Below are 13983 nucleotides of genomic sequence, written 5' to 3'. Positions count from 1 at the left end.
TTCAAATATTCAAAGTACCATGGTAAACAGTGTATGAAGCTGTCACTGAATGAATGTGCGAATATAAAACCAACTTTACCTCAATCATTTTATCTAGTCCATGACACTGCAATGCAAGTTTATTTATACTGTAGCACATTTTATACACAATGCTAATTCAAAGTGCTTTACATAAATAATAAAAAACTATCATAAAAATCATCACAACAATAAAAACAAGGACATTTTATATTTTAAATTAATTTAGTCACCTCAGAACAGAACTGAAATTGATTATACAAAAAATAAAGTGGGGCTAGTTTGGACGTAGCACAGTGCTCATTTAGCAAATCCACAGATAAACAATATGCTAATTGTGGCCGTTAATGTAAAGTTAACATTATGCTAAGTCGTCACAAATGAAACAATGCACTTTGGCGTATTATTTTGCAGTGCACCACTAACGTAAGCTAAACAAGCATACGTTAACTACATGAGTAATTTTAACCGCTAATGCAGCAGATTGGACATCGGTAATCTGCATTTTTGCCGCAACTAATTTATAAATGATTTTGCATTAACTTTGAAGAGAATCGATTTATTTAATGTCAAACCACTATGAGGAAGCGGGGGTGAACTCTTTCTAAATGCATTTTAAATAATAAATGCGTTTTTTTTTCTACTTAGACAATTATTTTAGGTATACACACATATATTTTTCAAAATAGAGAGTGCGTTTATATATACATATATATTTATATATTTTATTTGGTGAGGAGGACAATGAACATGTTCCCCCCGGGATTTACGGACGTGGTTGCGCCGCAAATCAAACACATCAGGGCTTGAATAAATGGCCTTAGCAGAAGCCATCGTGCATATCAAAAACAGGCAAAGCAATAGATTAATATTATTCAACATATCACAGAGATTTTAAGAAAATTATTAGATGTAACCCCATTTGTAATTTTTTACATTTTCAAAAGTAACTGTAATTTAATTACATATTTTTCTTAGTAACTGTAACTAATTACTGTTACTTTTATTTTGTAATTAAATTACGTAACGGCGTTACATGTAACTAGTTACTCCCCAACACTGTATACTCCATATTTTTGCATTAATGTTGAAGCTTTTATTGCTCATTAAATCTTAACATCATTTTCCGTATCTTATGAACATGTGATTTTGGGTTTTTATGTTGAGCATCGCTCTTTAAAAGATGCTGGTTTTATTATAAACTTTATTATATTATTATGTAAACTTCACATCCCACCCAGCACGAGACGTCATTTCGACGTCGTTTTTTGGGCTAAATCAAGTCGGCCCGTCATAGACTTTATTTAGCCCAAATTTCGACGTCGAAATTTGGTTTGTATTTGGTCCGTCGGATTTGGTCTAAAAATAGACCAAATATCGACGTGGTCTTTGTTTTGTCCGTCGGATTTGGTCTAAACAAAGACCAAATATCGACGTGGTTGTTTTGCCCGTCGGATTTGGTCCAAACATAGACCAAATATCGACGTGGTCTTTGTTTTGCCCGTCGGATTTGGTCCAAACATAGACCAAATATCGACGTGGTTGTTTTGCCCGTTGGATTTCGTATAAACATAGACCAAATATCGACGTGGTCTTTGTTTTGTCCGTCGGATTTGGTCCAAATATAGACCAAATATCGACGTGGTTGTTTTGCCCGTCGGATTTGGTCCAAACTTAGACCAAATATCGACGTGGTCTTGGTTTCGTCCGTCGGATTTGGTCCAAATATAGACCAAATATCGACGTGGTTGTTTTGCCCCTCGGATTTGGTCCAAATATAGACCAAATATCGACGTGGTTGTTTTGCCCGTCAGATTTGGTCCACATTTAGCCCAGTATCAGACTTGAACATATGGTTAAAAAGAATTACATAAGTTCCTTACAAAATGTTTTACATCTATTGCTTTTTTCCAGTCCAATGTAGAATGCAAAATATATTTATATAGCAGTTTAGTGCCGTTACATTTCAATAATGGCAAACAAATAACGACGTTACTGCTGTTAACTCCTTCTCTATTTTCCCTTCTGCTTCATGCACTGATGCATATACTTTTCATTTAAGTTGATTTATTAATAAGGCAAAAGATTGTAACAAATAATGTAAATTTAAATTTGAAGTATATCAACGTAAAAATAGATTAAATAAAATAGGGTAGAAAAAAACAAAATCGTAATACACTTTATAATGCCATTTTCTTTTATGATTTAATCTATTTATCTTATTATTAATAAATCATAAATGTACTATAATCCTATTTGCTGTAACAATAGGCTAAACAGGATGCTCATCAATAAATATTTTTACAAATAAATTAAAAGGTTAAATTATTTTACAAGTTATTAATTTCTACATCAATATAAAAACCAATACCTTCATTCCTTCTTACCTCGGGGGAGCTTTTTCATATTGCCCACTCACCAGACAACAACAATACAACATTTTTTTGTGATGCGTTTCATAGTTGAGAAAGCATATAGTGTATTTAAAAACAAAAAACATGGTTTTAAAAACTCAGGCTCTTTTACAATCAATATATTAAAATGAAAAACGTAAATAAAGTATTCTCTTGCTTTGCTTTGATCTTTTCTCTTACTCGCGTTGCTGCGTGTCCCTAACCTGTGTGAACAATATCGAGAGGTCAGTAAAACTGAACTCATTTCATTATGATTTGAAATCAGTGTAAAGTGCTGTCGATTGACGTGTTGTCCTTTTCCCTTTTAAATATGCCAAATTATCATATGTGATCTCCTCAACTGACAAGGGAAAAACGTCAAAAACATACTAGATGCTTTAAACTGTTCACTGCTGTAGTGCAATGCAAAATGGAAAATTTAGGATTCAATAATGAATTTTAAATAAATATTTAAATAATTTTAGTTTTAGAGTGCAGGTCGATGCACACACATAGGCATAATGCGCTATGATAATGCTAAATGATCATATATATTTTCTACAACCAACAAGTAGAATAATATGCAAAGATTTGCTATTCAAAAATTTGTTCATAATATAAAAAATACTGATGTCCATTGGCTCTAGTGCATTAAATAATAATTAATAATAACATTAAATTTTTTTTTTTTTATTACAAAATATAGAAAATGGTATGTTGATATTTATTGAAGGTATCATTTCAATGTTTAAAATTCCAGCATTGTGAAAAACTAGTTACAATTATTGTAAATTTTATTATATCCATTAAAAACAATATGGGGGATTCTATATATGTTTGACATTAAAAGTAAATGTAAATTATATTAGAATTAAAGCTCTTTAAAACTGCAATTGTTTCCAGTATCTTATTTAGTTTTTATAATTCAGCTTTTGCCAATCATAAATGATTAAATGTTTTAATTTAGGGAATACAAAGATTTTTTATATTGTTTAATGTTTAAACTTACAATATGGATGAATTTAGTAATGTGTAAAAATAACACTAAATCATAGCAAGAAACCTCCTTATGGGTAATTACTAGATTGTAACTGAATTGGCAGTAACAATTTACAATTTTACAATTTCTTTAGTCAAACATTCTACTTGCTATAAATGCTAAGATCACTTGACACTGAAATCAGGATTAAAATATTTTTTTAATTGTCCAATATGTGATTTTTATTAGCAGTATTATAGTTTTATGCATATATATTTTTTAAAATAAAAAATAATTATAATTCTATAAATTCTATATATTCTATTTATATTCTAATATCATACAAATAATATAAATAAATAAATAAATAAATAATTAGGCTATTTATTATAAAATGAAATGTAATATTTATTATTTTTTAGAAATGAAAAAAATCATACTTCGATAATAATAATAATAATATGATAATGATAATAATATAAATAATTATGATTGTTATTATTATTTTTATATTGTTATTGTTATTATTATTATTATTATTAATAATATTATTATTAATAATAATAATAATAATAATAACAATAATAATATTGTTGTTGTTGTTGTATTTGTTATTATTAGGATTTTTTTTTAAGTCTATTTTTACAATTTCATACATGTAAACCACTGCAGAAAGTTCTAACCGGCAGGCCCATTTCATATACAGTAATAAATAACTTACTATAAATTAAAAGAATTAACGTATGCTTTTTGTGAAAACTTTGGAGATGTAACATAAATTCCGCTTTTTAATAAAAGGTCACCTATAGCTTTCGCCATGAGGCTGTGTTCTAAATGACATCAGTGTTTTTAAAGTGTACTGCAAAGGGAGCACAATTGTAAACATGAAGATCGCTAAAACTGAGTTGTTGCGGCAATCATTAAAACGATGTAAGATGTTATCATTCGACTGGATTAAAATATGTAACAACGTGGTATTGAGTAAAACATCATACCAAAATGATGATGGTTTATTAAATACAGTTTTTTAATTCATTTCTTCCAATATTTCTATATTGAGCCAAAATAGTATACCATTCAAATCGTGTTCAGTGTTTATAATATTTAATATTCATTGTGTATGATTTTAAATTATTTGTAATTGAACATTTATTCACAGGTTGCATCATAAATAGATTAAAAAATTGTATGAGATAAGCTTTACATTAGAAATGGGTCATACAACACAGTTAATCGTTTATTGTTTTATTATAACATTTAAATAAAGTTAAATATTTAATATTCATTGTGTATGATTATAAATTACTTGTAATTGAACATTTATTCACAGTTTGCATCATAGATAGATTAAAAAATTGTATGAGATAAGCTTCACATTAGAAATTGGGTCATACAACACAGTTAATCGTTTATAGTTTATTATAACATTGAAACAAAGTTAAACAACCATAATAATCATGATGGATGAATATTTTTCTATGTTGAACAATCATTGTCTCATTCGCACACATAGAGAGACATACAAACAGACCGAGAGCCGTACCAGAGAGACGCAAACACGCACACAAACACAGTCTCACGCTTTAACAGCCGGAAAGAGCCGGACCGAACGATAACCATGTTAACGGACGTTTGCGTTTATTTACCAACCGATGTCATAATGTTCGCTTATCAGATACATGCATACGATGTAACAGTCATCAGATGTCTTTTATCATTCTCAAGCACGATTCAACCGGTTCAAATTTCCCGCACACATACACCCACGCAGGCACAGCCAGAGGCTCTCGACACACCAACACCCGAGCCGGAGAGACGCACACACATACACAGACACGCAGTTCTGACCATAACAGAGCAAAGGCAACACAGCGGTGCATATCTTAGCTTATTAATTCTAACATAATATATTAACATAATAGTATATAATTTAATTATAATAACATAATTTAAAACAATAATGACAATATAAAATTGTATAATTATAATAACAGAATTTATTACAATAGTTAATATATAATACTGTATAATAGTGTATAATTATAATATAGTTTTAATAACGGTTGATATATTTTATTTCATTAAAATCTATTTCATAATATTAAAATATCTAATTTTAATGTAATAATACTGGAATTATTAATTTTATTCAATTGAAAAGAATCTAATTAACGGAATTATTTAATTAAACTGATAGGAATCTAATTACTGGAATTATTAATTTAATTAAACTGTTAAGAATCTAATTAACGAAAAGGGGGTGGGGTTTACAACGGACGCCCCACCCAAAAGGTGCGGGGCAGTCATCAATCAAATTTTTTGACATATGGTACCGGATATTCCTCACTCTGACCTACGCGGTCTTTTAGAGTCTGGATGATCATGTCTCCAACCTGACCGGTAACCTGGCCTCTGTTCAAGATCAAAGCAAAAAATGCATTTAATTTTTTTTATTTAATCTATCCTTAATCATGTGTTATGTGTTTTTTGGTACCTCCAGTTTCATTACATCCAAACCCAGAGTCAGCTCGGAAAATGGAAATCAGGACAAACATATGCTATCAGCCATTGAAAGAGTTTCAGATCAGAAAGCCACTCTCCCATCATCTGAGGGAAAGGTGCAGTTTGGATTTGAACCTAGCACCTGCTGTTCCCAAGACAGGTGCTCTGGCCAACTTTGTCCTAACACTAAAAGAAAAAACCTCTGGATACGATACTTCCAAACGCAGTTTCATCTAAGACAGTGGGGGGAAGCAAAATTTACTATGCTTTCTACTCAGTTACTTTGCACATGCATAAAGAGGCACTTGTACGACAAATCCAAAAGGCGTGATCTCAACAATAGGCGGCAGTTACTTTTCCCCAAAACCACAGGTTGCCTTCGAGTCATTCCTCAAGCCCACTAGGCCCTACATCGTTTTCTAATCTCCCTTATTTAAAACAGCTCAATTAAGTCATCGGCTTTATTGTAGAGTATCCCTAGTATCTGAGCCTGCACTGCGCAGTGAAAGAAAAAAGCAAAAAAGATGGACAGATGCCTAAAATGTTAGAAACGCACCACACCTTAAGTCAGTGAAGAAAAAGAGCAAAGCTTGCGACCCTAATGGGACTCGAACCCACAACCTTTGAATGGCTACTGTTTACTCGACAGGCGCTTTGACCAACTAAACCACAGCGCCAATGCTGAATAGGAGGCAAGACATTTTTGCACACAGAGACTAAAAAAAGACAGCAAGTTTTAAAATGGCAAGCAAAGAGGTTGTTTAACTCTATTTGTCGCACTATTCATTACGCCTCAAAGCTATACAATTTTATAATTCATTCCGGTAAGCTCTATAAGATGCCTAAAATGTTAGAAACGCACCACACCTTAAGTCAGTGAAGAAAAAGAGCCAAGATTGCGACTCTGGTGGGACTAGAACCAACAACCTTTGAATGGCTCAGGTCACAGCCTAGAAATCCAATGCACTATCCATTGCACCACAGAGCTCTGCTGTCTCTAGCACTTTTGCACAGAAAGCACTTTTTAGTACTCTCTGGCCCATGAAAGAACAGCCAACGGCGGACATGGCACTGCTGGGAATCGAAGCCAGGATCTCCTGTTTACTAGACAGGCACTTTGACCAACTAAGCCACAGCGCCAAACAACCTTGACAGGGGCTAATTGTTTAATTCCAAAAAATAAAAAAAACTAACAACGGTAGCGCTGCATGTGGGAATGTCTGGACTTTAAATATTAAAGTCCAATTGGTTAGGCATTACCACACTATGCTATATAAAGCCATCGTCCAAAGCCCTCTTGAACGAGCAGCGTTCTTAAGGATTTGAGTTTTGTTAAGAAACCGACTGCTAAACATCCCGCTGCGTAAACACTCGTTACTCTTAACAAAAAGCAAACATGAAACCTGTACATTAGGCACTGCTGGGATTTGAACCCAGGATCTCCTGTTTACTAGACAGGCGCTTTGACCAACTAAGCCACAGCGCCAACGCTGAAGAGGGCAAGACATTTTTGCAAACAGAGACTAAAAAAAGACAGCAAGTCTTAAAATGGCAAGCAAAGAGGTTGTTTAACCCTATTTGTCGCACTATTCATTACGCCTCAAAGCTATACAATTTTATAATTCATTCCGGTAAGCTCTATAAAACAAGCACACGCACCACCTGGACTAAGGCGCTGCTGGGATTTGAGCCCAGAATCTCCTTTTTACAAACCAGGCGCTTTGACCAGCTAAGCCACACCGCCACAGAAATTTACAGTAAGAGACATTTGCCCGATAACAAAAATCGAAGAAGAAAAAATAATACACAACAAAAACCAGCATGTCAGGATGCAGAAAATGCTGACAAGACAGACGCGGTCTTTTAGAGTCTGGATGATCATGTCTCAAACCTGACCGGTAACCTGGCCTCTGTTCAAGATCAAAGCAAAAAGTGCATGAATTTATTTTTATTTAATCTATCCTAAATCATGTGTTAAGTGTTTTTTGGTACCTCCAGTTTCATTACATCAAAACCCAGAGTCAGCTCGGAAAATGGAAATCAGGACAAACATATGCTATCGGCCATTGAAAGAGTTTCAGATCAGAATACCACTCTCCCATAATCTGAGGGAAAGGTGCAGTTTGGATTTGAACCTAGCACCTGCTGTTCCCAAGACAGGTGCTCTGGCCAACTTAGTCTTAACACTAAAAGAAAAAACCTCTGGGTACGATACTTCCAAACGCAGTTTCATCTAAGACAGTGGGGGGGGAGCAAAATTTACTGTGCTTTCTACTCAGTTACTTTGCACATGCATAAAGAGGCTCTTGTACGACAAATCCAAAAGGCGTGATCTCAACAATAGGTGGCAGTTACTTTTTCCCAAAACCACAGCTTGCCTTCGAGTCATTCCTCAAGCCCACTAGATCCTACACCGTTTTCGAATCTCCCTTATTTGAAACAGCTCAATTAAGTCATCGGTTATTATTGTAGAGTACCCCTAGTATCTGAGCCTGCACTGCGCAATGAAAGAAAGAAGCAAAACAGGATGGACAGATGCCTAAAATGTTAGAAACGCACCACACCTTAAGTCAGTGAAGAAAAAGAGCCAAGAGTGCGACTCTGGTGGGACTAGAACCAACAACCTTTGAATGGCTCAGGTCACAGCCTAGAAGTCCAATGCACTATCCATTGCGCCACAGAGCCTAAGTGCTCTGCTTCCTCTAGAACTGTTGGACAGAAAGCACTTTTTAGTACTCTCTGGCCTATGAAAGAACAGCCAACTGCAGACAAGGCACTGCTGGAATTCAAAGCCAGGATCTCCTGTTTACTAGACAGGCACTTTGACCAACTAAGCCACAGCGCCAAACGACCTTGACACAGGCTAAATGTTTAATTCCAAAAAATAAAAATAAAAACTAACAACCGTAGCGCTGCATGTGGGAATGTCTGGACTTGAAATATTAAAGTCCAATTGGTTAGGCATTACCACACTATGCTATATAAAGGCATCGTCCAAAGCCCTCTTGAACGAGCAGCGTTCTTAAGGATTTGAGTTTTGTTAAGAAACCGACTGCTAAACATCCCGCTGCGTAAACACTCGTTACTTTTAACAAAAAGCGAACACAAAACCTGTACATCAGGCACTGCTGGGATTTGAACCCAGGATCTCCTGTTTACTAGGCAGGAGCATTGACCAACTAAGCAACAGCGCCAACACTGAATAGGAGGCAAGACGTATTTGCACACAGAGACTAAAAAAAGACAGCAAGTCTTAAAATGGCAAGCAAAGAGGTTGTTTAACTCTATTTGTCGCACTATTCATTACGCCTCAAAGCTATACAATTTTATAATTCATTCCGGTGAGCTCTATAAAACAAGCACACGCACCACCTGGACTAAGGTGCTGCTGGGATTTGAGCCCAGGATCTCCTGTTTACAAGGCAGGCGCTTTGACCAGCTAAGCCACAGCGCCACAGAAATTCGCAGTAAGAGACATTTGCCCGATAACAAAAATCGAAGAAGAAAAAATAATACACAACAAAAACCAGCATGTCAGGATGCAGAAAATGCTGACAAGCCGGACGCGGTCTTTTAGAGTCTGGATGATCATGTTTCAAGCCTGACCATGTCATCCAAAAAGTATCTCAACAATAGGTGGCAGTTACTTTTCCCCAAAACCACAGGTTGCAGACGAGTCATTCCTCTCGCCCACTAGGCCCTACACTGTTTTCTAATCTCCCTTATTTAAAACAGCTCAATTAAGTCATCGGCTTTATTGTAGAGTACCCCTAGTATCTGAGCCTGCACTGCGCAATGAAAGAAAGAAGCAAAATGGGATGGACTGATGCCTAAAATGTTAGAAACGCACCACACCTTAAGTCAGTGAAGATAATGAGCAAAGCTTGCGACTCTGGTGGGACTCGAACCCACAACCTTTGAATGGCTCAGCTCACAGCCTAGAAGTCCAATGCGCTATCCATTGCGCCACAGGGCCTAAGTGCTCTGCTTCCTCTAGAACTGTTGGACAGAAAGCACTTTTTAGTACTCTCTGGCCCATGAAAGAACAGCCAACTGCGTATAAGGCACTGCTGGAATTCAAAGCCAGGATCTCCTGTTTACTAGACAGGCACTTTGACCAACTAAGCCACAGCACCAACGATGAATAGGAGGCAAGACGTTTTTGCACACAGAGACTAAAACAAGACAGCAAGTCTTAAAATGGCAAGCAAAGAGGTTGTTTAACTCTATTTGTCACACTATTAATTACGCCTCAAAGCTTTACAATTTTATAATTCATTCCGGTGAGCTCTATAAATCAAGCACACGCACCACCTGGACTAAGGCGCTGCTGGGATTGGAACCCAGGATCTCCTGTTTGCAAGACAAGCGCTTTGACCAGCTAAGCCACAGTGCCACAGAAAATGTCTCAAGCCTGACCATGTCATCCAAACTGTTGGAATATCTATCTCTATTCCATGCGTGTTTAAGAGAAAAGGTCTGGAGAGGTTTTTCTTCAATGACAAAAATATTAGTAATTTATTAGATACAAATGAATAATTCGATGACAGAGCTCAGGGTTACGTTACCTCAATGCAATACAAGAATTACATTCAAGAGGTTCGCAACTGACTTACATTTCCTGACTCCAGTATATATATACACAACTGATCTTAACAGGTGGAGTTTTGGTTTAACGTCACTTATCAGTCATTCTGCAGTCCCTTGGCTCTTTGCAACCCCTGGACATTACTTCCTCTTTCTGCAACCTTTCTCTGCATACCAGAACTGAACAATTACGTGCATCTTTAATATATTTCACAACTTCTACAAGCATCAGGACAACTTGTGACATGTCTAGACTATAGTTCTGGAACAAAGGCCCCCACCCTCAATTTATTCTTATTCTGCTTTTCCACTTGTCAACAGTTCTTCTAAAAAGTATGCAGCACAGTAAAAAAGAGGAAGATTGTCTGGTCAAGACGTTTTATAATACAAAAGAGAAAGATTGATTAATCTGTTTTTAGTCTAAACATTTTTCTAATAAAAAATAATATAAAGAATAAAAAATAAAAATAAATTCCTTTTCTCCAACAATTCCCCTTTTCTGCTCCTCTCTGGAGCAGACAAAAACAAAATCAGATAATCAAATCCCCACAAAAATGTCCAATTGTCATTACTGCAGGACTTTGCCTAAATCCCTGTTTTACCTCTTATTCAAAACAATCTTTAACATCCTAGTGCTCCTTCATTATGTTAAATGATGCCCAAAAACCCTTTTAACTCAATTTCTTTAACTTTTCTGGATTCAGTTTATAATTTTCACACTCTTGGTTCTCCTCTTCGGTGGTGCAGTCTCTTCCTTCTTGAAGTCACTCCGATATCTTCTTTTGCTAAGGATTATACTTGCTATATTCAGGCTTATTAATCCCAACACTCTTATTAACTTCCAATTATCCCATAATAAAAATGTTCCATTCTCATACACTTTATCAATAAAGGTAAATAATTTTTTCTTCTTCTTCTTCCCCACCAAAATTAAAATAAGAATGAGAATAATAAAAATGTAAATAAAATTTTAAAACTCCCAACATTTAAAAAATAAAATCTGATCAAAAGGAAATGCACTCCCATTGAAAACCCCACAGTATGAATAAAATCTAAAATCAACACTTGTGAAAATATGATTGGAATTAGAAATTCAAAATTCTAACAACATAATTCAAATCAGCAATTCTCTAATACAAACTATAATCCCCCTGCTTAGTTCAGACTGAATTTCAACATTTTTAAGTCATTATTGAACCAAAATTACAATTGAGATTTAGGATGAAAAATCAACAGCTTCAAAGTAGGATTAAACTAACCAATTATTAAAATGAAAAGTTCAGAACTAAATCATAACACGGTTATTAAACTAACAACTCAGACTTGTCACCAAATTTTGAAACCAAAATTGAAACATATTTAAACTAGAGATTTTTTCTCTCAATGTCTTAAAATAGGAAAATCAATAACACAACAATGTGATTAAAATAAAATAAAAATCTTAAGAATCTCTGCAAACAAAAGGTTCAAAAACAACAATGGCTTAAAATAAAAATCTTAAAATGTCTTCAAATTAAAGATTTAAAAACAACAATGGCTCAAACTAAAATAATCTTTAAAAATGTGTTCAAATAAAAGAATTTTAAAATCGTCTTCAAATAAAAGAATCTTAAACTCATAAGAATGTGTTTAAAATAAAATAATCTTAAAAATGTCTTAAAATAAAAGATTCAAAAAGCATCTTAAAATAAAAGATTTTTGCATTGAAAATGAAAAATATAAAAGCATTGAATGTCTTAAAATAAAAGATTATGAAAAAACATACAAATGTCTTAAAATAATAGAACATTAGAAAGGTATTAAAATAAAAGATAAAAAGCATAAAAAAATTCTTAAAATAAAGTATAATAAAAAAAAACATTAAGAATGTCTTCCCATAAAATATAAAAAAAAATAATATGTCTAAAATAAAAGAATAAAAATAATTTAAAAAATTCCAAAAAACTAACGTGTGTAAAATAAAATAATTTTAAAATGTAATTGTGTTTCATTTTATTTTTTCTCAATTTTCTCCAATCTAATTGGTCCAATTCATTCATTCATTCATTCATTCATTTTCTTTAAGGCTTAGTTCCTTTATTAATCTGGGGTCACCACCGTCAGTAAAATGAACCGCCAACTTATCCAACATATGTTTTACACAGCGGATGCCCTTCCAGCTGCAACCCATCTCCGGGAAACGTCCATACACACTTAATCACACACTTTCTGTCAGATTGTCATATGCTAGTAAATCAGTCTTATTTTCTCTTTCTATTTTTGAATTTAACATGGTTTTTGGTTCCCCTTTTTGTGTTGGCCTGTATCTAATATACAGTTGGCCTCATGCATTGGTGCACAGCAAGTTCATTGGTGTTAAATTTCAAGTGTTGAGGTAATTCAGAGTAAAGTCTTAAAATTCTAGAGTTAGATCAGCATTAGAAGCTGATTTGCCTCCTTGTCACACAGAGTAACATGTATCTACCTTTGTAGAAAACCCTTGTGTTTGAGAAACTAATCAGAGTGTCTGAAATCTCGCCACACCCTCATTCACCTGGCCCTTAAATTAGTCAATTAGTTTAGTCCACTAGACAGAGGGAATGACCACAAATAAGTGAATTCAGACACCTGCTGTTAACAAGCACAATCACTGAAGGAATAAGAAATTGAAGGAAGAAATAAAACTACAGACACAGCCTCACACCAAACCAACTGAATTAAAACAGAGGATTAAACAACTCCATTAAATAATAGTATAAGCAGCTTCACTGATTACAGTTTGACTTCATTTCTGTAAGAATATTTGACAATGAACAGAGGTTTATATTTTTTTTATTAAAAATATTTCATTTGACCTCACCATCATAGAGATCAGAGGCTGCTTATTTGAGCTCTTGAAGCTTTACTCTTATAGCCTAATGGTTCTAAAACTCATCAGTTATAGCAAGAAAGATCAAGAGAAACGATACTGTTTATGATTAATTGTTATAGATATTATTTCAGGTGTTTAATAAGTTGATTCATAAAGATATGCAAATATAGTTGTATTAAAACTGCATGGGACAATACTGCTGGCAGTCTGCTGCTCTTCATGGAAGATTCAACAAAAAATTAGGATGCAATTAATAATTAGAGTGTCATGCACTTAACATTAAGCTCCAGCTTGGCCATATGACACACAGACATCAAGAATCAGGATATGAACCTCAACCGTGGTTGCTGAACAAAAAAAGCTGCATAGTTCATGCCGCAATGCATGCTGGGTGCCAGCATAGTACAAAGCTCCCAGCATGCATTGCAGCATGAATAAATTATGCAGCTTTATGTTCTTACAATCTCTTTCTTTTTCTTTATTTTGTGTTGTTTTTGGGATGTGATATTTCAGTAGTGTTTTTTTTTTACTTGATTTTTATTTTTTTGTTTGTCACCATTATTGATATTCAAAGACTAATTGTTGATGTCTGGGTGTTTTTAAGTTCTGTCATAGATCAAACATTCTCATTGTAAATATTGGTTTTATTTTAT

General features: G+C 34.2%; 5 non-coding genes across 5 annotated transcripts; all 5 read right to left on the bottom strand.

The window, feature by feature from the left end:
* Positions 1 to 6958: 6958 nt before the first annotated feature.
* trnat-agu (transfer RNA threonine (anticodon AGU)) lies at positions 6959 to 7032 on the bottom strand. Its single transcript has one exon. It is a non-coding gene; the product is annotated as a tRNA-Thr (tRNA).
* Positions 7033 to 7304: 272 nt separating this feature from the next.
* Positions 7305 to 7378, bottom strand: trnat-agu (transfer RNA threonine (anticodon AGU)). The gene has a single exon. It is a non-coding gene; the product is annotated as a tRNA-Thr (tRNA).
* Positions 7379 to 9272: 1894 nt separating this feature from the next.
* trnat-ugu (transfer RNA threonine (anticodon UGU)) lies at positions 9273 to 9346 on the bottom strand. The gene has a single exon. It is a non-coding gene; the product is annotated as a tRNA-Thr (tRNA).
* A 433-nt stretch (positions 9347 to 9779) lies between these two features.
* Positions 9780 to 9868, bottom strand: trnar-ucu (transfer RNA arginine (anticodon UCU)). The gene is given in 2 exon segments: positions 9780 to 9815; positions 9832 to 9868. It is a non-coding gene; the product is annotated as a tRNA-Arg (tRNA).
* Positions 9869 to 10214: 346 nt separating this feature from the next.
* Positions 10215 to 10288, bottom strand: trnaa-ugc (transfer RNA alanine (anticodon UGC)). Its single transcript has one exon. It is a non-coding gene; the product is annotated as a tRNA-Ala (tRNA).
* Between the last annotated feature and the right edge of the window lie 3695 nt (positions 10289 to 13983).

Source organism: Danio rerio, chromosome 4 (assembly GCF_049306965.1).
Source record: "Danio rerio strain Tuebingen ecotype United States chromosome 4, GRCz12tu, whole genome shotgun sequence".
Taxonomy (NCBI): Eukaryota; Metazoa; Chordata; class Actinopteri; order Cypriniformes; family Danionidae; genus Danio; species Danio rerio.
This window is presented reverse-complemented; position numbering and strand designations above follow the sequence as displayed.